This window comes from Pinus tabuliformis, chromosome J (assembly GCF_031772625.1).
Source record: "Pinus tabuliformis cultivar Carrire ecotype Pingquan chromosome J, CPIR1, whole genome shotgun sequence".
NCBI classification, from domain to species: domain Eukaryota; kingdom Viridiplantae; phylum Streptophyta; class Pinopsida; order Pinales; family Pinaceae; genus Pinus; species Pinus tabuliformis.
The window spans coordinates 555,497,133-555,519,904 of record NC_142295.1 but is presented as its reverse complement, the minus strand read 5'-3'; positions in this window follow the sequence as shown (position 1 = coordinate 555,519,904).

Genomic DNA, 22,772 nt, shown 5'->3' with positions numbered 1-22,772 from the left:
ATCTAATAATACGAGAATTCACATCTGGTTTATTCATTAAATATCTAATTGCAGCATGATCAATATGTACAAATGTTTGATAGCCAGTGATATAATGTCGGAACTTGTTCAGTGCATGGACCACAGCCAAGAATTCTTTCTCAGTTACAGTGTAATTTAGTTCTGCTTTGGATAAGTTTTTGCTAACAAAGTAAATGGCATACGAAAGTTTTTGTTCAACTGTCCTAAGGCTGCCCATATGGCTTTGTTCAAGGCATCAGTGTGGATGTGGAAAGGTAGGGCCCAGTTTGGACCTCTCAAGATTGGGGCAGACACCAACTTGTCCTTTAATTCATTCAGAGCCCTCTGACAATCGTCAGTCCATTTAAACTCCACATCTTTTGCCAACAGGCCAAACAACGGCGAGGCTAGCTTGCTGAAGTCTTTAATGAATCTCCTGTAATACCCTGCTAATCCTAAGAAACTCCAAACATCCCTTACCTTTTGAGGAGGTGGAATCTTCTTGATGAGAGAAATTTTGTTAGGATCCACCTGTAACCCTTGGAAAGAAATGGTATGGCCTAGCACGGTCCCTTCAGTCATCAAGAATTCACATTTTTCAGGACTAAGGGACAGGTTCATCTTAATGCATTTGGTTAGGACTTTTCCCAGATTGGACAATGCTTCTTGGAAGTTGGACCCATAAGGAGTGAAGTCATCCATATAGATTTCCACCGCATCATGGACCAGCTCAGAAAAGATGCTCAAGACGGCTCTCTGGAAGGTAGCAGGAGCATTGCATAGTCCAAAGGGAAGAACTCGGTAGGCAAAGGTACCCCAAGGACAAGTGAAGGTGGTCTTATCTTGGTCTTCCGGGCTGATTTGGATTTGGTTGTGCTCGCTAAACCCATCTAGGAAAGAGAAAAACTTCTTTCGTACCAGTCCATCCAACACTTGATCTATGAAAGGTAGAGGAAAATGGTCTTTCTTGGTAGCTTTGTTCAGTTCTCGGTAGTCCACACAGATTCTCCACTTCCCATTTTTCTTGGGAACCAACACCAGAGGGGACACCCATTCGCTATCTGAGATGGGGTAAATGAATCCGACATCCAATAGTTTTTGCAATTCTTCCTTGACGATGTCCTTAAGGGCTGGATTCATTCTCCTCTAGGGTTGCCTAACCAGTTTACAATCCTCTTTGATGTAGATGTGATGGGTACAGACCGAAGGATGGAATCCTTTCATCTCCTTATAGCTCCAAGCAAAAGCATCTAGATGACTGACCAACAGACTACACAGCTCCTTTTCCTGGGAAGGAGATAGGGAGGAGCTGACCTTCAACGTTCTCTCAGGGCCGAACTCCACATTTTTGACTCTAGGAGTGACAGGGTTGGTCGCACAAAGGTCCACTAAGGTGCTAGCTTGGGCATCCTCCATCAATTCCTCTAAGGACAGTGCACTGGGAGGTGGATTCTGGATCAAGGTCTCAATCAAATCATCCTCGGTTGGGGGGTCTCCCCTAGTGGTGTCTAGGGTGCACAAAGGTGTTGATTACACCTCACCCTCTTCTCCTTCCTCCAACCAAAGTGATAATTCATGCTCTAATGAGGGTTGGGCAGGAGGGTATAGGACTAGCTGCTTGGACATAGGACCATTTTTGATGGTCATGTTTCCTGCACGGCAGCTTATGTAAGCATCTGCAGTGGCTAACCAAGGCCTTCCCAAAATAAGAGGATATCCAGTGAGCTTTGCCTTTGGTTGCAGAACCAAGAAATCTGCAGGGTATTCCCAAGAGTCAACAGAGACCAAGACATCCTCCACAATCCCTTCGGGAGTCACGGTGGAGCGATCTGCTAGTTGTAGGACTGTCGAGGTCTTCCTCAAGGAACCCTGAAGGTTGAGTTTGAGCATGGTATCTCTGGTCATCACATTAATGGCAGCCCCCAGATCAATCAAGGTGTGAGGTATGATGGTGCCATTGATGTGGACATCTACTACAAGACTCCCAGGATCTAGATACTTTGGGCAGATGACTTGTCCCAACATAAGGTCAGACAGTTGTCCTATGACATTGATGGTTGAAGCATCCCTCTTTCGCCTGCTTGGGTGTCTGAAACACTTTTCCTTAACCAGTTTGTTGTATATTGCTACATCTTTGATGGCTTGGAGAAGTGGTATTTTCACACACAACTGTTTGAGTTCTCCCAGAAGCTCGTCCTCCTCTGGGTTGGGTTGTGTGGTGGCTGCTAGTCTCTCAAGAAAGGGTGGAATAGCCTTTGGTTCACTTTCTTGTTTATCTTCCTCGTCCTCTGGGGGAGGAGGTTGGCGATCCGGAAGAGTCTTTCCAGACCGCAGATTGATCTCCTGGATCTCCACAGCATAGGTAGGGCATGATGTTTCCCCAGTATATACCTGCTGGGCCTGTCTGTTGTTGGGGTTCGGGTTCGGTTGAGCAGGCATTTGAGGTTGCCTTGGAGGAGCAGGAGGTAATGGTTGTGGTTGAACTGGTGGTGGAGGCAAAATGGCGGGAGGAGTGTTGTACTGGGACCTCCACCCCGATTGTGGTGCATTCCACTGAGGTTGTGGCTGGGTATGTGAGTGATACGAATGAGTAGTGGGTTGAGTATGGTACTGAGGTGGGTAAGACCATGGAGGAGGCATAGACCAGGAAGGATGAGCAGGGGGACCCCAGGAAGGCATAGGAGTAGATTGGTTGGGGCTGTAATAAGCTTGGGGTGCCCCTTGCATCCCCTGCTGGTAAGGTCTAGGTCCTTGTGGCCTCCTTTGGTTGAGGAAATAGAGAGGTTCAGTGGGGGCTTCTGTCCCTTGATACATGTCTTTAAGCCCAGGTAAGGTTGTACATTGTTTTGTGGGGTGGTCCTCCTCACAAAAAAAACATACTTCAACCGAATGTGATGGGCATTCGTTCTTAGGGTGTTTCCTTGTACACCTAGGGCAGAAGATAGCCAAGGCCCTCTCAGCTTCTTCCTTCTTCTGCTGGATCCTGAATGTATCAAGTTGCATGGCAATGGTCTGTCTCACCTCACTCTTGAGATCCTCTAATTGATTTGCAAACTCATGTTTGGAGAAAGGAATACCAGCTAAGAGGAGGTTTCCTCTACCTCGTTTCTGGGCTGCCCTAGAGTGGTTTCTAAACACAGTCTTTATGTCCTCATAAGGCAGTTGGTAAATATCTCCTCCAGCTAACATGTGAAGGGTATCTAAGAGGTCTTCAGGGACTCCTCGGAGCAGGACCAACTTGAGGGATTCAGGGTCAAGTGTGCACCTGCCCCTTTTATAGCTAAGTTGGAACCTTTCCTCGTAATCCTCTAAGGACTCATCATTTCCCATGGTCATCCGAAATATTTCTCCCTTGGTTTCCTTGGACCTACAGTAGTCCCGGTACTTGGTATTAAAAGCTTGCTGCATCTGAACCCAAGTGGTGATATTGTTCCTAGGTAAGCCCATGAACCAGCGTAATGTTGCATCCTTAAGGGTTGAGGGGAAGAGTTTCAGCTTCTGCTCATCTTCAGTATAGTCATAGGTTCGACAAAGGACAGAAAACTCAAACAGGAAGGTATCAGGATCTTCAATAGTCATTCCATGGAAGTGAGGTAAAGCAGAAGGGCTTATTTTCTTCATTTTCATGTCTCCATTGGTCTCTCGGATGGGGAAGGCACCTTCTATTCTCTCATATTCTCCCCTATTGTCAGCTATAGCTTCAGATGGAATGGTCTCTAACTCTTCTTCTGCTATAGGATCTTCGTATATCTTAGGAGGTTCACCTATAGGTTCTTCTGGATCACTGTCACCAAAGAAGAGAGAAGGGTGACTCAGTGATGTGGTGGGGGTGTTGGGTAAGAATTTCCCTGTTTTATCTCGATTCCTATGAGGCATGAAATGGAAATACTTTCGATTGCTTTTGTTTTTTTTTCTCTGGTACCTGCAAAAACTGAAACATATTGATCTACAACTAACTATCTTGCAGAATTGAAATGAAAGCAGGAAAGAACTAATCTACTTTGCTCAAATGAAATTGCAGGAATGGAAATGCTAGTCTACACTTGCAGAATTGAAATGCTAGTCTACGCTTGCGAAAATGAAATTGCGGAATTGAAATGTTAATCTATGAAAGAAGGAAATGTCTATGCTACTTTTGCAGAATGGAAATGAAATAAACTACTTGGCAGAAGGCGAGAGTAGGAAAATAGAAGAAAAGCAACAATTACTAATACTCTGACGCTATCCCCGGCAATGATGCCAAAAATATGGTGGGCTCCAGTATTGTAGCAATAATGCTACAACTCCTGGAGCTTCCTTCTCTAATTTTATTAACCCGGTAGTTCGTAACAAACTTGGAAGCGACGGTGTTGTATGCACAATTACTAGCTCTTGTCGCAGCTGTCACTTGGTCAGTTGGCACAAGTCTGCTAGGGCTCAAGCCAACTTCTATGAGCTCTCAGAAGAAGCTTTTTAACCGATGAACGAAAGCTATCTCAAAGGAAATTAACTTACTGTAGGAAGGAACTGAAAGCCAACAAGAAATGAAAACCCTAGCAAACCCTAATTCTACCAGCTAGTCCTACTGATGCAAAGGTGGGAATGCAAACTACTGAAAGAGGTGCCATTACTTCTAGGAAGGTGAGATGCATGTGTCTAGAATTCTTTGATCTAAAGAAAACATATTTTTGTATTTTTGTTCAAGTTGTTGGAATTATTATGTGTGTGCTTCTAACTGGGTCTTGACTGTGCAGGGATAGATCAAGGAGGGAAATGCTTGGAAAAGGTCAGGAAGGATCAGAGAGGGTCTAAGGAATCCCTAACATCCTTTCAGAGAAGTTCACAAAGTTTAGATGCCTGGCAACCGTGTTTACAAGCTTCTACAGGAAGTCTGCAGGGGTTCTACAGGATGTTCAGAATTTCTACAGGAAGTTCAGTAATTCCTACAGGATGTTCTGCAATAGGATTTTTGGGTGATGGATGAGTGGAAGAGGCTATATGGATGGATAGGGAGGTAGGAGGGGAGTTTGTGATGGCTTATGGATAGGGAGATGAGATGAAGAGGGGGTGTGCAAAGCTGGTTGGTCTAGAGGAGGTTAGAGGAAATGGAAGGCCGAAAAGGTAGAGTCACATGGGTGATAGAAGAGTTAGGAGGCAAGTGGTCTAACTGAGAGATGAGTGGATGGCCTAGGCATGGCTTAAAAGGATAAGGGAGTGAGGGAGTAGTACTGCACAGTGTAAATAAAACAAATTATCCATGTCTTGTACATAACCGAAATTTCATCAACCTATTCTAACTGTTTTTATGAAACCACAGAACAGCAACGTGATTTTGTAAGGAAACTCTTGCATGGTACTGAAGCAAAGATTCATTCCACAAGATCTGAACGCATCGATGCTGCTACAACCGAGAACATTACACCAAAGCTTGCATGAACATGTAAATCAGTGTTTTTGGTGGGTGGCACGGTCTGCAATTCTAGTCCCTAAACAGAGGTGGAAGTGAGTGTGCAGTCAACCCTTTTTGGAACTTTGATTAACTCCAATCTCCTTACTCTAATCTAAACTACTGAAAGCAACTTTGTTCATAAAACTAACCTACTTAACCACACCAAGAAATTCAACTCAGCGAACTGTGTTTCCAAATGCATGTAAAGGAAAAGAAATACAATGCTGAAAGAAAGGTAACAATACAAAGGAAGGAGGCCTATTGCTCTCAGGTTGGGCCCAACCCCGAGAGCTATGGCTCCTCTAAGAACTCAGAACTGAACTCAAATTTGCCTGCTTTTCATTAAAAGATAACACTCATAAGTCAAATAACATGCCAAAAATGGCTTACAAACAGCAAAACAAAGCTATCAGCTCGCAGTTCAGAATATGCAACAAGGTTTCAAAAGTCCCCATCGAAGGCTACAACCTCATCATTTATACATTATGAGGGCCAAGCTGGCCTCCTAAATTAGTGGGGTTTGGCTGACCAAACTAAGAGTAATCTGCTGCTTCCTCAAAATCCGTTTGGCTACCTTCTAACTCGGTGGTGGTGGCTGTTGGAGCTCGGAGTTGGGGGTGAAGATCACGAGGAAGGCCATTCAATGTTGTGGAAAGCCTTCCTACAAAATCTCAATCCCCTCTTGGCTGTCTCCTAGCCCTCATCTGCATGGTTTTGCTCCATTAAATGTCAAAAAACCTGAAATAAACATGTGTTAGCCACATAGGAATAGTGATTGCCCTCGTTCGTACAAATGACATAAATATAGTAAAAAATGATGCATAAGTTATGAAAAATGAAGGGTTGAGCAAGGGTAGTTAGGCCAAATGAGCCCAAAATGTTACCAAATTTGGGGCTCATCAATATGCCACTGGATGCCCGTGTTGAGTAAGGACTGCCCGAATAGCATAGTCAGAGGCATCTGCCTCGACCTCAAATGGTTGTTGCAATTCTGGTAACGCGAGCACTGGTTCTGTGTAGAGGCGATCTTTCAACTCTATGAATGCCTTTTGTTGAGATTCAGACCAAAATAATTTTTCTTTCACTCCTCCCTTAGTGACTTGAGTCAAGGGCCAAGTGATATGAGAAAACCCCAACATGAACCTGCGGTTGAAGTTGGCAAGGCTTAGAAAGCTGCAGAGCTCTGTCAAAGTGATTGGAGATGGCCAATCCTGAATGACTTGGATCTTGGTTGGATCCACGTGCACCCCTTGTTCATCAATAATGTATCCCAGATATTGAACCTGGGTCATGCCAAAAGTGTATTTCTCCAAATTGGCACATAGCTTGTGTTGTTGTAGTGTTTGGAGAACCTATCGGATGTGGTGGAGGTGCTCTTCCCAACTCTGGCTGAAGATCAGAATGTTATCCAAGTATACCACTACAAATGAGTTGGTGAATGGTTACAAGATGTCATCCATTAGCCTCATGAAGGTTGCAGGAGCATTCATCAATCCGAAAGGCATAACCAACCATTCGAAAAGGCCCTCCTTAGCTTTGAAGGCAGTCTTCCACACATTAGAGGGTTTGATTGATACCTGGTGATATCCTGACTTCAGATCGATATTGTTGACATATTTTTCCCCCTTTAGTTGGTCCAGGAGGTCATCAATCCACTGGTTCGGGTACCTATTACGGACAGTGATCTTGTTCAGCGCCCGATAGTCAATACAGAGTCTAGAAGTCCCATCCTTCTTCTGTACCAACATGATCGAGCTCCCACAAGGTGATGAACTTATACAGATGTGACCTTTCTGCAGCAAATCTTGAATCAGCCTCTTGATTTCATCGTTCTCTAAAGCGGAGCACTGATAAATTGGTCCATTGGGTAGCGGAACACCTGGGGTCAGATTGATGGAGTGCTTGACCTGACAGTGTAGAGGAACCCCTGTGGGGTAGGTGAAGATGTCCTCCTACTCCTCCACGACCTTGTCCATTTGTAGTTGTTGTGCAGAGGGGCCTTGTCTAGAGGCTGTGGACACCGTCTTTTTCTTTCCTTGAGGGCGTATCATTAGGAAAAAAAAATTCCTGGTTTTGGAAATGAGCTTACTGCATTGTTTTGCAGTAATCAAAGATGGCGGTAGAAGGTGCTACCTCTGGTATCCTGTACAACTTATTTCCCAATGTAATAATAATAGCATGGGGCCTTGATTCCTACATAGCATGTTGCTTCCACAAGTATGGTTTTCCTAATAATACATCACAAAATTCAAGGGGAGCAATGTCACACAATACCACATCAGTGAAGGGCTTGATGTTTTATGGAAGGCAACACTATTGGCTCAAGCGAAGATCTCGTCCTTGGTGAAGCCACCCGATGTTGTACAGTTGCGGATGTGCTGTGGTTGGTAAGTCCAACCACTTCACAACCTCTATCGAAATGAGGTTCTTTTCGCTCCTGCTATCGACAATGAACTGTAGCGGGGAGCCCTTTACCCACATCTGGGAGTGGAAGAGACGCTCCTAATCCTCTGGATCTTCGGGTTCATTTTTCTAGATCTTGGTGGTAGCAATAATGGCGTTGGGATCCGCATCAATGATCTGCTTCCCTTTGTCATTCCCCTTGTCGGCATCTGACTCAGAGTTAGAACTTGCATCTGATTCTGAAACCTTTAGCTCAGCCACCAGTGACTGCTTGGCCTGACAGTCACTTGTGTTGTGAGTGGAGCTCTTATGGAGCTCAAACCATTTTCCCATGTCCTTTTTCGGTTTCGCGATGCTGTTCTTTGCTTGCAGCTTTGGCGAGTTGTCTTGGGCTGCCCTGCCTTAGCTTTGTCCTTTGTTCTGTGGTTTAAGGGCACCTTGCCCTTGCTTCGGATTCGCAGATCCAAAGTCTCGCTTCTTGTGTTTAAACTTCTGCTTGAACATGACAACATATCGGTATGCTGTTCCAAGCGAGGAGATGTTCAGGAATTCTATTTCTTCATGGATGTATTTGTGCAAGCAGCCACGGTATTTGAGTATCAAATGCTGCTATAAATCCTTGATACCCAACTTTGTGCGAAGGGTATGGAAAAGATTGGTGAACTCTGGCACGTCTTGGTCCCCTCCCTGCCACAGCGTGGTCCACTTTATGTATGCATCATCATAGCTTCCGACAGGGTTGTACTGCTCCTTAATGGCATCCTGGAATAAATTCCAGGTGGGTGCGGCTGAAAATAGTGAGCCGGTATTTTCATCCTTCTCCTCGCAGTAGGTTTACCACCAGTCCTTGACATGGGGGGTTGCATTGAGAAGAGAAAAAACAATCTTTTCCTGACTTGAAAATTCATGAACAAAAAGATAACCCTCTAGCAGATTTAACCATTTATCTATGGCATCTGCGTCTATCTGACCCTCGAATATGGGGATTTGAAAATTAACTTGTACCTTAAAGGGCGTGTCGTTTACAAAGTAGCTGCTAGAAGCCGATGTGTCACTACTGGGTAGCCACTGAAGGATCTGGGCAAAGTTGTCCATCATCGCGTTCCATTGTCGCTCGAGGGCTTCTTCGAGCAAGATTTTGATAGGATCTCCTACCCCATCATCTTTCTTCTCATCCATCATGGGAGGCCGTTGGGATTTGCGAGGCTGGTCTTGCAAAGGTTCAACCAGTTCAAGCCCTAACTCCTTATATCTCGACCTCGTTGGGGACATGCAAAGAAAAACAAAGAAAAAAGCAAACCACTCTGATACCACTGATCCAAACTTAAACAAGAATGCAACAAATTACAGATATAACCATAAACACATATATGCAGTGGAAATAATACTTCATTTCATTAATGCAAAATACTAAAATATGCTTACAAACAGTATGGAAATAAACCAGCTAGGGCGATGGTAGCTTATCTCTGAGAAGAGATGTGGTGGCTACATGCCTTTGAACTGTGTTACAATGAGGCTCGAAGGCCTATTTATTGTTGAGAAACAATGGAAAGCCCTTAACATTCCAAAACCTAACCCTAGAAGATGAAACGCCAAATTGTGGGCCTCGTTTGGCTAAATTGGTACATCAACTTCTCGGGGTCGTAACTTTGGCATACAATCTTTGTTTGATGCGTACAATAGCTCGTTAGGAATATCTATTCAAGCACTACCACTTTGGGAAGGGCAACATCGGTCTATGGACCCATGTAGCCCCTAGATTTCCAAAAAAACGTCGTTTAGGGCCTCAAAACAGCTCTGGAAGTTCAGGACCTGAAAAACTGCTAAAAATAGTAAGTTGTGCTACAATTAAGGAAACTGAAATGTTGAGAGAAACAATGGTGGAGATCCAGGTGGACTTGGCAAGTGGCCACCAATATCAACCTGGATCATTCATCCCCCCTTAGGAAGCAATGGTCCCCATTGCGTTGAGTTCCTCCATGAGATGAGGAAACTTTTGCTGAACTTGGTCCTTTGTGAGCCACTTGCCCTGGTGAAGGAGTTGGCCTGCTTTGACAACTCGATACAGTTGGATATTCTGTTCGCAAGTGTTCTTGATCTGTGTGTCCATGATCCGATCAGTTGCAGCTTGTTCCATGCAATCTTGCTTTAATACTGTGGGTGTGAGCTGTTTTGCAATGTCAAATGTGTCTAGTAATGGTGGAAAGTATGGCCGAAGGCGGTCCACATTGAACAATAGGTGCAGGCCAAGGAATGGGGGAATGCTGAGCGCAAATGCATTTTCTCCCACAGCCTTAGTAATGGTGTAAGGACCATAGCGGATTGGTCTTAGTTTCCGATAGACTCCAGTAAGGTGTTCCTTTTGCAAATGCAACTAGACTTTCTCACCCACCTGAAACTTGTGTGGCACCTGATGTTGATCATGTCGTTGCTTGTACTTGGCATTTGATTTCTCCAAAATGTCATGGACCTGCTGGCGAATATGTTGGATGTGCTCAATGAAGTTGGTTGCCTTGTGTGTTTCAGACTGGACATGAGCCAAATCTGTGTGAGTAGCTGCAAGTGGCATGGCCACATCAATGGGGCATAGTGGCTAGAATCCCAAGCCCACCTGAAAAGGGTTGTGGCCAGTCGAGATGTGAAGAGCTCGGTTGTAGCTGTGCTAAACATAGGGAAGGCTCTCGTCCCATGTGCGTGGATGCTTTGAGTTGTACATGCCCAGAATGTGTACAATCATCCTATTGACAAGCTCTGTCTGGCCATCAGTTTGAGGATGGAAGGTTGTGGACTTAGTGAGTTTGGTGTCCAGCATTGACCAGAGACTGGACCCAAATTTACTGAGGAACCAACTATCCCGATCTAAGATGATAGACTCTGGGATCCCAAAGTGCACCCACACTTGTTCAAAGAAGAGTTTAGCAGTGGCTTTTCCTGTGATATTCTTCTTACAGGCTGCCATAATGGCCATCTTCGAGAATCTATCGACGACCACAAAAACACAGTCATTTCCATGCTTAGTGGAAGGAAGGCCTGACATGTAATCCATGGAGATGGATTCCCAAGGTCGACTAGGGGTAGGCAGCGGGGTATAGAGGCCTTGCTTCTTGATGGTTGGTTTGGAAATGGCACAGGAAGTACATGATTTGATGTACTTCCCAACATCCTATCGAATATTCAGCCAATAGAAATACTTTTGCAGTACTGTCACCGTTTTCTCAACCCTGAAATGCCCAGCAACCCGACTGTAGTGTGCTTCCCAAATCATCTTGGCATGCTCGCTTGAAGGAACAAAAAGGTGACCTAGGTGGCATAACAGGGCATCCTAGAGGTGAAAATCTGGAACATGCTAACCCTCCAAGAGTGTATGTTATGTGCAGTCGAATTCTGGGTCGCTTTTATAGAGAAGTGGCCAATCAGAAGTCTCGTTCCCACAAGAGTTGAGCACGGTGGTTAACGCCATGATCGGTGGTCGACTGAGGCAATCTGCGACATTATTGGTGCTACCCTTCTTATACTTGATATTCAAATGGAATTGTTGCAGGTATGTAGACCACTTCTAAGGGCGATCATTCTACAATTTCCCTTGGGTTTGTATGAACTGCAGGGGTCGGTGGCTGTGTGGATGACTATTTCCTTCCCCAAAATGTAATGCTTCCATTGTCGACAGGCCTGAACAATGGAATACATCTCTTTATCATAAGTGGGATACTTCCGAACCGTGTCTAAAAGTGTTTCACTATCATATGCCACTGGATGCTTGTGTTGAGTAAGGACTGCCACAATAGCATAGTTAGAGGTATCTGTCTCGACCTCAAATGGTTGTTGTAAATTTAGTAACACGAGCACTAGTGCCATGCAGAGGCGATCTTTCAACTCTATGAATGCCTTTTGTTGAGATTCAGACTAAAATAATTTTGCTTTCGCTCCTCCCTTGGTGACTTGACTCAAGGGCCAAGTGATATGAGAAAACCCCAACATGAACCTGCAGTAGAAGTTGGCAAGACCTAGAAAGCTACAGAGCTCTGTCAGAGTGGTTGGAGATGGCCAATCCCGAATGACTTGGATCTTGGCTGGATCCACCTGCACCCCCTGTTCATCAATAATGTATCCCAAATACTGAACCTAGGTCATGCCAAAAGTGCATTTCTCCAAATTGGCACATAGCTTGTGTTGTCGCACTGTTTGGAGAACCTGTCAGATATGGTGGAGGTGCTCTTCCCAGCTTTGGCTGAATATCAGAATGTCATCCAAGTATACCACTACAAATGAGTTAGTGAATGGTTGTAAGATGTCATCCTTTAGCCTCATGAAGGTTGCAGGAGCATTCGTTAATCTGAAAGGCATAACCAACCATTCGAAAAGGCCCTCCTTGGCTTTGAAGGTAGTCTTCCACACATCAGAGGTTTCGATTGGTACTTGGTGATATCTTGACTTCAGATCAATATTGCTGAAATATTTTGCCCCCTTTAGTTGGTCCAGGAGGTCATCAATCTGCGGGATCGGGTACCTATTACGGACAGTGATCTTGTTCAGCGCCTGATAGTCAATACAGAGTCTCCAAGTCCCATCCTTCTTCTATACCAACACGATCGGGCTCCCACAAGGTGATGAACTCGGACGGATGTGACCTTTTTGCAGCAGCTCCTAAATCTACCTCTTGATTTCATCTTTCTCCAAAATGGAGCGCCAATAAATTGTTCCATTGGGTAGCGACGCACCTGGGGTCAGATCGATGAAGTGCTTGACCTGACAGTGCAGAGGAACCCTTGTAGGGGAGGTGAAGATGTCCTCATACTCCTCCACGACCTTGTCCATCTGTAGTTCTCGTGCAGAGAGGCCTTGTCTAGAGGTCGTGGCCATCGTGTTCTTCTTTCCTTGAGGGCGTATCATCAGTAAAACAAATTCCCCAGTTTTGGAAATGAGCTTACTGCATTGTTTTGCAGTAATCAAAGAGCTGGTGGTAGAAGGTGCTACCTTTGGTATCCTGTACAACTTATTTCCCAATGTAATAATAACAGTACGGGGCCTTGATTCATACACATCATGTTTCTTCCACAAGTATGGTTGTCCTAATAATACGTCACAAACTTCAAGGGGAGAAATGTCACACAATACCTCATTTGTGAAGGGCTTCATGTTGTATGGAAGGCGACACTACTGGCTCACGCAAAGATCTCGTCCTTGGTGAAGCCACCCGATGGTGTACAGTTGTGGATGTGTTGTGGTCGGTAAGCCCAACCGCTTCACGACCTCTGCCAAAATGAGGTTCTTTTGGCTCCCGCTATCAACAATGAACTGTAGCAGGGAGCCCTTTACCCAAACCTGGGAGTGGAAGAGACGCTCCTCCTCCTCTGGATCTTCGGGTTCATTTTTCTGGATCTTGGCAGTAGCAACATTGGCGTTGGGATCTGCATCAATGATCTGCTTCCCTTTGTCATTCCCCTTGTTGGGTTTTGACTCAGAGTTGGAACTTGCATCTGATTCTGAAACCTTTAGCTCAGCCACCAGTGACTGCTTGGCCCAACACTCACTTGTGTTGTGAGTGGTGCTCTTATGGAACTCACACCATTTTCCCGTGTCCTTTTTTGGTTTCGTGGTGTTTTTCTTTGCTTGTAGCTTTGACGAGTTGTCTTGGGCTGCCCCGCCTTAGCTGTGTCCTTTGTTATGTGGTTTAGGGGCACCTTTCCCTTGCTTCAGATTTGCAAATCCAAAGTCTCGCTTCTTTTTTTTAAACTTTTGCTCGACCTTGATGGCATATCGGTATGCTGTGCCAAGCGAGGAGATGTTCACGAATTCTATTTCTTCCTAGATGTACTTGTGCAGGCATCCGCAGTATTTGAGTATCAAATGCTACTCTGAATCCTTGATACCCAACTTTGTGTGAAGGGTATGGAAAATATTGGTGAACTCCGGCACGTCTTGGTCCCTTCCCTGCCGCAGCATGGTCCACTTTATGTATTCATCATCATAGCTTTCGACAAGGTAGTACTGCTCCTTGATGGCATCCCGAAATGAATTCTAGGTGGGTGCGGCTGAAAATAGTGAGTCGGTATTTTCATCCTTTTGCTCACAGTAGGTTTCCCACTAGTCTTTGACATGGGGGGTTGCATTGAGAAGAGCTAAAACAATCTTTTCCCGACTCGAAAATTCATGAACAGAAAAATAACCCTCTAGCATATTTAACCATTTATCAATGGCATCTACATCTATCTGACCCTCAAATATGGGAATTTAAAAATTAACTTGTACCTTAAAGGGCGTGACGTTTCCAGAGTAGCTGCTGGAAGCCGATGCATCACTTCTGGGTAGCCACTGAAGGATCTGGGCAAAGCTGTCCATCATCGCGTTCCATTGTCGCTCGAGGGCTTCTTCGAGAAAGATTTTGATAGGATCTCCTACCCCCTCGTCTTTCTTCTAATACACCATGGGAGGCTGTTGGGATTTGCGAGGCTGGTCTTGCAAAGGTTCAACCAGTTCAAGCCCTAATTCCTTATATCCCGACCTCGTTGGGGACATGCAAAGAAAAACAGAGAAAAAAGCAAACTGCTCTGATACCACTGATCTAGACTTAAATAGGAATGAAACAAATTATAGAGATAACCATAAACACATATATGCAGTGGAAATAATACTTCATTTCATTAATGCAAAATACTGAAATATGCTTACAAACAATAACGGAAATAAACTAGCTAGGGTGATGGTAGCTTATCTCTGCGAAGAGATGTGCTGGCTACATGCCTTTAAACTGTGTTACAATGAGGCTCGAAGGCCTATTTATTGTTGAGAAACAATGGAAAACCCTAAACATTCCAAAACCTAACCCTAGAAGATGAAACGCCAAATTGTGTGCCTCGTTTGGTTAAATTGGTACATCAACTTCTCGGGGTCGTAACTTTGGCATACGATCTCCATTTGACGTGTAAAATAGCTCGTTAGAAAGATATATCCGAGAACTACAACCTTTTGAAGGGCAACATTGGTCCATGGACGGATGTTGCCCCTATATTTCCCAAAAAACGTCGTTTAGGGCCTCAATACGGCTCCGGAAGTTCAGGACCCGAAAAACTGCTAAAAATAGTAAGTTGTGCTACAATTAAGGAAACTGAAAATGTTGAGAGAAACAATGGTGGAGATCCAGGTGGACTTGGCAAGTGGCCACCAATATCCACCTGGATCATTCCTCCCCCCTTAGGAAGCAATGGTCCCCATTGCATTGAGTTCCTCCATGAGATGAGGAAACTTTTGCTGAACTTGGTCCTTGGTGAGCCACTTGCCCTGGTGAAGGAGTTGGCCTGCTTTGACAACTCAATACAGTTGGATATTCTGTTGGCGAGTGTTCTTGATCTGTGTGTCCATGATCTGATTAGTTGTAGCTTGTTCCATGCAATCTAGATTTAATTCTGTGGGTGTGAGTTGTTCTGCAATGTCGGATGTGTCTAGTAATGGTGGAAAGTATGGCTGAAGGCGGTCCACATTGAACACTAGGCCCAGGCCAAGGAATGGGGGAATGATGAGCTCAAATGCATTGTCTCCCACAGCCTTAGTAATTGTGTAAGGACCATAGCAGATTGGTCTCAGTTTTTGATAGGCTCTAGTAAGGTGTTCCTTTTGCAAATGCAACCAGACTTTCTCGCCCACCTGAAACTTGTGTGGCACCCGATGCTGATCATGTCGCTGCTTGTACTTGGCATTTGATTTCTCCATAATGTCATGGACCTGCTGGCAAATATGTTGGATGTGCTCAATGAAGCTGGTTGCCTTGTGTGTTTCAGACTGGACATGAGCGGAATCTGTGTGAGTAGCTGCAAGTGGCATGGCCACATCAATGGGGCATAGTGGCTGGAATCCCAAGCCCACTTGAAAAGGGTTGTAGCCAGTCAAGCTATGAAGAGCTCAGTTGTAGTTGTGCTAAACATAGGAGAGGCTCTTGTCGCATGTGTGTGGATGCTTTGAGTTGTACATGTGTAGAATGTGTACAATCATCCTATTAACAGCCTCTGTCTAGCCATCAGTTTGAGGATGGAAGGCTATGGACTTAGTGAGTTTGGTGTCCAGAATTGAATAGAGACTGGACCAAAATGTACTAAGGAACCGACTGTCCTTATTTAAGATGATAGACTGTGGGATTCCAAAGTGCACCCACACTCGTTCAAAGAAGAGTTTAGCAGTGGCTTTTGCTGTGATATTCTTCTTGCAGGCCACCATAATGGCCATCTTTGAGAACCTGTCGACGATCACAAAAACACAGTCATTTCCATGCTTAGTGGAAGGAAGGCTTGACATGTAATCAATGGAGATGGATTCCCAAGGTCGACTAGGGGTAGGCAGCAGGATATAGAGGCCTTGCTTCTTGATGTTCGGTTTGGCAATGGCACAGGAAGTACATGATTTCATGTACTTCCCGACATCCTGTCGAAGATTCGGCCTATAGAAATACTTTTGTTGTACTGACATTGTTTTCTCGACCCCGAAATGCCCAGCAGCCTGACCGTAGTGTGCTTCCCAAATCATCTTGGCACGCTCGCTTTAAAGAACACAAAGGTGACCCAGGTGGCCTAAGAGGGCATCCTGGAGGTGAAAATATGGACCACGCTGACCTTCCAAGAGTGTATGATATGTTTGGCCGAATTTTGGGTTGCTTTTTTAGAGAAGTGGCCAATCAGAAGTCTTGTGCCCACAAGAGTTGAGCACGGTGGTTAATGCCATGATCGGTGGTTGACTGAGGCAATCTGCAACATTATTGGTGTTGCCCTTCTTATACTTGATATTCAAATGGAACTGTTGTAGGTATGTAGACCACTTCTGAGGGCGATCATTCTGAAATTTCCCTTGGGTCTGTATGAGTTGCAAGGCCGGTGGTCTGTGTGGATGACCATTTCCTTCCCCAAAATGTAATGCTTCCATTGTCGGCAGGCCTGCATAATGGAATACATCTCTTTATCATAATTGGGATACTTTCGGACTATGGTTGAAAGTTTTTCACAATGATATGCCACTGGATGCCCATGTTGAGTAAGGATTGCCCCAATAGCATAGTTAGAGGCATCTGTATCGACCTCAAATGGTTGTTGTAAATCTGGTAACATGAGCACTGATGCCATGCAGAGGTGATCTTTCAACTCTATGAATGCATTTTGTTGAGATTCAGACCAAAAGAATTTTGCTTTCGCTCCTCCCTTGGTGACTTGAATTAAGGGCCAAGTGATATGAGAAAACCCCAACATGAAGCTGCGGTAGAAGTTGGCATGACCTAGAAAGCTGCAGAGCTCTGTCAGAGTTGTTGGAGATGGCCAATCCCGAATGACTTGGATCTTGGCTGGATCCACATGCACCCCCTGTTCATCAATAATGTATCCCAGATACTGAACCTAGGTCATGCCAAAAGTGCATTTCTCCAAATTGGCACATAGCTTGTGTTGCCGTAGTGTTTGGAGAACCTGTCGAATGTGGTGGAGGTGCTATTCCCAACTCTGGCTGAAGATCAGAATGTCATCCAAGTATACCACTACAAATGAGTTGGTGAATGGCTGCAAGATGTCATCCATTAGCCTCATGAAGGTTGCAAGAGCATTCGTCAATCTGAAAGGCATAACCAACCATTTGAAAAGGCCCTCCTTGGCTTTGAAGGCAGTCTTCTACACATTAGAGGGTTCGATTGGTACCTGGTGATATCCTGACTTCAGATCGATATTGCTGAAATATTTTTCCCCCTTTAGTTGGTCAAGGAGGTCATCAATCCGCGGGATAGGGTACCTATTATGGACAATGATCTTGTTCAGTGACTGATAGTCAATACAGAGTGTCCAAGTCCCATTCTTCTTCTGTACCCACATATGGGAGTGGAAGAGATGCTCCTCCTCCTTTGGATCTTTGGGTTCATTTTTCTGGATCTTGGCAGTAGCATCAGTGGTGTTAGGATCCGCATCAATGATCTGCTTCCCTTTGTCATTCCCCTTGTCGAGTTCTAACTCAGAATCGGAACTTGCATCTGATTCTGAAACCTTTGGCTCAGCCCCCAGTGACTGCTTGGCCTGACACTCACTTGTGTTGTGAGGGGAGCTCTTATGGAACTCACACCATTTTCCCGTGTCATTTTTCGTTTTCGCGGTGCTATTCTTTGCTTGTATCTTTGGTGGGTTGTCTTGGGCTGCCCCACCTTGGCTTTGTCCTTTGTTCTATGGTTTAGGGGCACCTTTCCCTTGCTTCGAATTCACAGATCCAAAGTCTCGCTTCTTTTGTTTAAACTTCTGCTTGACCTTTACGGCATATCGGTATGTTGTGCCGAGCAAGGAGATGTTCACGAATTCTATTTCTTCCTGGATGTACTTGTGTAGGCAGCTGCGGTATTTGAGTATCAAATTTTGCTTCAAATCCTTGATACCCAACTTTGTGCGAAGGGTATGGAAAATATTGGTGAAATCCGGCACGTCTTGGTCCCTTCCCTACCGTAGCGTGGTCCACTTTATGTATTCACCGTCATAGCTTCCGACAGGGTAGTACTGCTCCTTGATGGCATCCCAGAATGAATTCTAGGTGGGTGCGGCTGAAAATAGTGAGCCGGTATTTTCATCCTTCTGCTTGCAGTAGGTTTCCCACCAGTCCTTGACCTGGGGGGCTACTTTGAGAAGAGCGAAAACAATCTTTTATCAACTCGAAAATTCATGAGCAGAAAATAACCCTCTAGCAGATTTAACCATTTATCTATGGCATCTACGTCTTTCTATCCCTCAAATATGGGGATTTAAAATTTAACTTGTACCTTAAAGGGCGTGGCATTTGATGCGTCGCTTTTGGGTAGCCGCTGAAGGATCTAGGAAAAGTTGTCCATCATCGCGTTCCGTTGTCGCTCGAGGGCTTCTTCAAACAAGATTTTGATAGGACCTCCTACCCCCTCGTCTTTATTCTCATCCACCATGGGAGGCCGTCAATATTTTCGAGTTGGTCTTGCAAAGGTTCGACTAGTTCAAGCCCTAATTCCTTATATCCCAACCTTGTTGGGGACATGCAAAGAAAAACAGAGAACAAAGCAGACCGCTCTGATACCACTGATCCAGACTTAGACATGAATGCAACAAATTATAGAGATAACCATAAACACATATATGTAGCGGAAATAATACTTCATTTAATTAATGTAAAATACTAAAATATGCTTACAAACAGTAATGGAAATAAACCAGCAAGGCCGATGGTAGCTTATCTCTGAGAAGATATGTGGTGGCTACATGCCTCTGAACTATGTTACAATGAAGCTCTAAGGCCTATTTATTGTTGAGAAACAATGGAAAACCCTTAACATTCCAAAACCTAACCCTAGAAGATGAAATGCCAAACTGTGGGCCCCGTTTGGGTAAATTGGTACATCAACTTCCCGGGTCATAACTTTGGCATATGATCTTTGTTTGACGTGTACAATAGCTTGTTAGAAAGATCTATCCGAGCACTACCACTTTGGGAAGAGAAACATGGGTCCATGGACCCATGTTTCCCTTAGATTTCCCAAAAACGCCATTTAGGGCCTCAAAACGGCTCGGAAAGTTCAGGACCCGAAAAACTACTAAAAATAGTAAGTTGTGCTACAATTAAGGAAACTGAAAATGCTGAGAGAAACAATGGTGGGGATCCAGGTGGACTTGACAAGTGGCCACCAATATCCACCTGGATCACAACCAAATTCTCTCTTTCATCCAATCACCCTCATGGCATATTCCAAGCATGAATGTGGGATCTCATGGGACAAACCGATTCATTACCAAACAGGGACCCCAGAGGTTAAACCACCTCCGCCATCAAGCCACTATGATCTCACCTAAACTAGTCCAGATATCACAAAATCAAAACAAGCTTGGATGCCTTATAATTTTCTTCACCATACCTAGAGGGATTTCCCTATCTCCACCCACTTGTCGAGGGCTTCCCGCAAAAAACCATCTCCACCCCCAACCCTTGGGAATTCTCCTGAGACCACCTCACCCAGATTCGAAATCTTGTGGCAACCTAAATATCAACCAAAAATGAATCTCATCACACCATGGCTATCTATCAAATGGAAAGGAAAGGTTGAAACCATTGTCAAACTAGGAAAATCCCATGCCAATGACATCAAATGAACCAAATGATTGAATGCATGCACCATGCATTCACATCCTAGCAAGGAAACCACACATGCAACCTATTACTTGAAAAACATTTCCACTAAAGCTGTTGATCCAACTTTCTCCTTGTGCTCGCTTGATTTCCTTTGTTTGTCCTTTGTCTTCCTTTTACTTGTCATTTTCTTGCTCTCTCTCTCTCTCTCTCTCTCTCTCTCTCTCTCCAAGCTAAAAACTTACCAAAAGTTGTGAATTGTTTCTTTGATGCCTTTTTATCATTGACTTTTCTTTTTTCTTCAGTTTCCTCCATTTTCTTCTAATTTCCCTTGCATGCAAATTTATGTCTCTTCATCTTCCTTTTCTCCTATTTTCCTTTATTTTCATAATTAAATGCCAATTATTGCCTCTTTTTCTTTGCCAATTTCCATAGCGAGTAATAAACCACAAGTGATTCCCACTATAATGTTTACCCACCATTCAGCTTGGAATACATGTGCCATGACCTTGGTCTTATTTTATTTACATGGAAAACCAACTCCTAGTTGCTACACCTTATAAGGAAAAGAACCAGGATTTGAAAGCCACCTTCTCCAATATTCTTCCATAGTTACTCCTTCCCATTGTCCTAGTTGGTCTATAGTTGCTCAACATATTGTCCAAATTTGTTTAATGAAATGGACTTATTGGAAAACGTGAATGATTGTTGCCTCTCTATTTTTGCATAAGGGGCACCAACAAGGCCCAATCACATATCTTCTTTGAAGCACATCTTAGGTTGGGATCTTTCTCTCTATTAGGCACCATATAAAAATATTTTCCCTAGTCGGGCACTTTGATTTCCAAAGCATTTTACACCACCACTTTAACTCTACAAGGAATCGATTCACAATCAATGTGATGTATCCAAGCTTAGGGACATATTCATCAAAAGGAGAGGAACTCCAAATAAGTTCGTCCTCTCCGTTAGTTAATATAATATGACCAAAATTTAGAGCAATTACAGATGCATTCGAAGATTCATGAAAAGTTGCTTCTAATCCCAACCCCCTATCATTCATCCATCCTTGTCTCCAAAAAGTAATTCTAGTCAGAAAATCTTGTTAGCATCCTTAGAATGGCCCAACAATCTTACACTCTTCATGTCCTCTGAGCCATAAAATTTTAGAAGGATCTAGTCCCTAGCTAGTTGTGCCACCCCTGGAGGGCTCTTGATTATTATTGTTACTTCTCTGGCCGCCCATCCTTTTAGGATGGGTACATTGAGCCTCCTTCCATAGACATGCACTACCAAATTTTTCTTTGTCACTTCCCATTCTTTCTACAATGGCATGTCCAACCCTAACTCCAAAGAGGCTTTCACTTTTTTGGCCCTCTTAACACACCGAGATTTTCTTTGTTCACTCCCTTTTCCTGCCTGGAAATTTTTCTCCCCTGTCCTTCTGAGACGTTAACTCCCAAGAGCCCTACCTTCAATGCCCCCATCGCACTATGGCCCTTATCTTCCTCTTCCACAAACAAATCATTCAAAATTTTTCTTTACGAGTGTGATAGATGCGAAAATTAAGGGGTGAAGTTGACAAGGATGTCTCCTATGAGAAAAAAAAACCTTGCTTTCTATGAGACCCTCCAATAGACTTGTAAATGGTTAAGAGAGAGAATTTCTAGTTCTTGATCAAGAATAGGCAGAAGGAAGTATGACATCAAAGAAACTAAATTTTCGATGAAACCCATATCATGCTACTGGAGCCCTAGCTCCAATCCACTTCTCCCTGGCTCAACGCCCTTCTAATTCCCATGACTGAGGCCTTCACATTTGGATTGTTTGCTCCTGAACCTCTATCTGTCTTCAACCCTCCTTCCTGGCTTCCTCTCCTAGGGAAGACTCAATTTGAACCTCCATGTATGTCTGAGCCTTGGTTGGAACTCTTGGTACACCTTCCATATCAGTCAAATGAGCTAGGGGTTCAACCCAAATTTGGAAATCATTGTCATTATTTCGGCTCATAGTCCACTAATTCCTCCTCTTCCACACTACAGCCTTGCAAGGTGAATGAAAATTTATCCATTTTACTTCTTGTTCCCTTAGTTTTGACTATCCTCCAGCTAGAAAAAACCCTTCACCGAAGACCTACCGCAAAGTATGCACTGAAACCAATAGTAAGTTTGGGCCTTTCGCTAATAGTTATGAATTTTTACCCTAGGAATCTAGAGTAAAACTTCAAAAACCCTTTCTTTAGCCCATTTCCCTCCTTTAGACTAGGATTTCCTAGTGAGCACCTCACATGAACATTCATTTCTACAGACTTTATTCATTATCTTGTCGTAGAATGCAGGCCCCATCTTTGACCCCCCAACCCAATAATGGGATCCTGTTAATGAATGTTATATAGACTATACTGTTATTTCAAGGTTAAATTGTGGAACATTTATAAAAATGCATTTTAATATTAAATTTACCTCTAGAATAGAGAGAGGAACTTTGTTGTATTTTTTATATTGTATGGATTTGAAATTCGTAGAAATTTTATGGTAGGTGATTGGTTTATATCCACATTATGATAAATGTTGAGAATGTATAAATTTTTGGAATTAGATGTGAGAAAATTACAAAAAAAAATTTAGGAGTGGTTGTTCTTCATGGTTTCATTAAATTTTTTGAAGGTTCTACAAACAATGTTCATGTTTTAATGAGCATTATTTATCAGACCTTGAGCAAAGTTTGTGGAACCATCAAATTTTAATGGTGGAACCATGATAATTATTTATAGAGTCATTAACAATGTTGGATTCTCCATTAACACTCTTTACAGAATAATGTGCACTATTTATAGAACTACAAGAAG